This window comes from Oreochromis niloticus, unplaced genomic scaffold, assembly GCF_001858045.2.
Source record: "Oreochromis niloticus isolate F11D_XX unplaced genomic scaffold, O_niloticus_UMD_NMBU tig00006675_pilon, whole genome shotgun sequence".
Lineage (NCBI taxonomy): Eukaryota > Metazoa > Chordata > Actinopteri > Cichliformes > Cichlidae > Oreochromis > Oreochromis niloticus.
Window position 1 is genome coordinate 9,138 of NW_020328118.1, and position 3,520 is coordinate 12,657.

Sequence of the window (3,520 nt, forward strand, 5' to 3'; positions counted from 1 at the left end):
CTAGGTTACACTACTTTTGCTTGTTATGTTATGTTAAGTTATGTTATTCTAAATTATTACATTTCTGCTAAGTTGTGGCTTCTGGTAAACTACAATATTTCTGCTGAATTGTTATGTTTCTTCTAAGTTATTGCATTTCTGCTAAGTTATTATATTTTTGTTAACTTAATGTTGTTCTGCAAAGTTATTAAAATTGCAACAACTTTTTAAACACTGACTTTGAATTCTTCAGCTTCTTCAGCTATTTTCAACTATTTTCAGCAGACAGCTTCAGCTTTACAGCATCCACACTGCATTTTCGCAGGAAATGCAAATTTTTCTAGTTATTATTATTCTCCATCTTCCGCCTAAATTTCGGCACGTAACTCGCCCCGCAGTTTTGAGAAAAGCTTCATATATGTTACCGCATTTTGTGCGGCTGGATCTGGAATGGTGTGCTATGACTTTTGGTGTTTATGACTATTATAGTTTTTTAAATATTAATATTTTAGTGAAAATTTTCCCACGCTCCTCTGCCAAACAGTTTTGACAATAGGGGTACATATGTTACATCATTTTGTGCGGCTGGAGCTGGGCTAGTATGGTATGACTTTTGGTGTTTATAACTTTTATAGTTTTTGAAATATTTAGATTTTAGTGCAAATTTAGGCCAATTTCTAGGCTCCTGAGAAAGATTCTGCTTTTGGCACCATAGAAACAGACTTCATTTGTGGTGTGTTGGCTCTCTCCAGTAGTATACCGGGAGTAGTACGGGCTAAAACTTTTATTCTTGGCGGAAAACTCCATATCCCACAATTCATAGCACGCCTCTGCCAGTGAAACAATGGCGGACACCACTTGGATTCTATAATGCTTTTTTTGGTGTTTCTAGGTCACAAAATAAACTTTTACGATATTTTCAGGCGAGAATGTAGGTGTGTAAATTTCAAATATCTGCTCGTTTTATCAAGACATCCCATATTCTCTTACGTGTTGTTGATAGCCGGCTAGCTAGCTAGCTAGCGCCGCTAGCGACCCTTCGTGAAAAAGCACCCAGGTTTGGCTTATAGTGAAGCGGCAGAAAGTCGTGTCAACACCCGATCGCTCGCCAAGGGTCTGCGTTTAGCTGGACTTATTTTTCGTTTATATGGGCCAATGATGCTGGAAACCGAAGGCAGGAGCGTGAGGTGAACTGAATTTCAGGTAAGAAGTTATGACCTGCACTCTATTTGGGTCAGATATAAACAGAGTTTAGGTGTAGTTTATTTTCGTTGTGCTGACTTTTTACAATCGTACTGCGTGCTAGCTAGCACGACGGGAGTTTATATACAGCTGTGTGCGCGCTAAGTTACTGACGTTGGACTTTATTTTATTCATAATGGTTAGTTCGTAGAGTTGCCGTACAAACGGAATCGTGCCACATTCAGAGAAAATATTACGATTTATTCTGTCGTTACGAAGCCTCCCCTGTCATTCTCGGCCTGTTGCAACTTCAATCATGAAACTGATCAACGACCGGCTTTTCGCTCTTGTTTATCGCACTAAACACAGCAGCACGTTTAAGCTTGATCAGCTGTTGTTAGAATTCATTTGCTTTTAATTTCTAGTATCAGCTGATGTTTGCTGGAGCCACAGCTGTAGAAGCGGCTGGTCGAAACCAGGAGATGACCTTACTGAATCATCAGAGCTGAACTGGTGATGGAGAAACAGGTTTACCTTTTTTTTAGGTGACATGAATGAGTTGAAGGGAAGTTATGAACTGTTTCTGAGAGAAATAAACACCAAGCTCCTTTTTTTATTTAGCTGACAGCTGGTAACTGTGCAGGGGCGGATCTAGCAAAGCTTTTGCCAGGGGGCCAGGTAGGGCGTTAACAGAGAAAGGTGGACACAAAGATATACTTTTCTTTCTTACTCTCATATAAAATATTTAGCTTTTATTAAATAGTTATCTGAATCTTACAACCAAAGTTTGTATAATAATACACAAGATTGGCTGTAGACCATTGTTCATCATTCAGAACACTGTGTAAAAATAACAAAAAACAAAAAGTGAATGCAAAAGTGCATAAATATTTATTTTACGTGTTTGATATGTGTGGCGGGGCGTGGTCTGCAGTGCCGCTGCAGGGGAGGTGGACCCACCTGAGGGGCATCTACAATCACGCCTCTCGGGCGTAGTCTGTGCTCTCTCGGCTGTTTTTTGGGTGTGTGTCGGGCTGTGAGTTGAAAAGCTACAGCTGGCTGGGAGGTGAGGGGTCTGAAAAATGCTTTTGCCATGATGTAATCTGTGATTTCCACAAAGTATGTTGATCAGTGTAATTTTCAATGATTAAACTGTAGTAGAGACGAGCAAACATATTGGTGGATCTGAGAAGAGAGAACTTTTGATATGAAAATGATTTTAATCTTTTACACATGATTGCATTTGAGCTTATTAAAGAGCTGTGGCTCCTGGTCAAGTGAAGGTCAGAAACTCTTGGCAGGCGTTAAGGATCAGCCAATACACGGTGAGGAGGACAGGAGCTCTGAAAGGAATGGCAACACACCTGCTTACATGACATACGCCTGGAGTGATTTTTATCTTTTATCACTTATATTCTTTAGAGTTAAGATTTAAGTTTTTATCATTTACACCTTATATCTTTTTGAGTAAGTCTTAAAGTTTCAGTTATGTTCAGTTTGAGTGAGTTTCCTTCATGGTTTGAGTGTGACATTTAGCCTAGAAATCACACAGAGTTCAGCTGTGTATGAGCACAGGCCTTATGTCTGGCTAAGACGAGAGGGTTGTGAGGTGAGCCGGAGTGCAGGAGAGGTCATGACACATACACACCATAATAGATCTATTTTGGTAAGCAAGAAGTGAAGATGTGTTTTTGCTGCAAATGCAGAATTGTGCCGAGCTACTTAGAGGAAGTGCAACTGAGGTTGAGACAAGAAGCCGTACGTGGGGCGACACCGGGATGGAGATGAGACGTAATGTTCTTTAAACTATGTTAAAGTTCACGGAACATTTTGTGGTTTAAGTGACGTAAGCTGTACTTTGTCTATTTTTGCAAAAGAGGGGGGGCTTTGTTATTGTACTCATATAAAACCTTTGTCTAATTGTTGTAAGTTCAGTTCGATTGCTGACTTTGCCCAGCTTCGGACTCCACGCGTGTTATCAATAAATCTTTGCTTTGATCACATCTTCTGGACCAGAGTTGTTATTTGCTGGTGAGCCCTCCGTACTCCTTTTCTCCAACTTTGAACCTTAACAGAGGGTACACCAACCATGTGTGAAAAGTGGTCCATAACGTACTGGTTCAAAGTGTGTTCGTGCAAACATTGTCGGGGTCTGCCGTGGTACAGAGGGACTTCTGCTTATGAACCTGTGTGCACAGCGTCTGCAAATCGGGGCTGTACAAAGTGACCTCATCTTTACCCAAAACTGTAAGCTGTCATCTGTGAGGCGCGAGCGGTGTTTGTTTTTACCATAATTCATGGTGGAGAATGGCTGCTCTTCTGAGTTTTGCTGTCTGTAGCCGTATGAATGGCAAACTAC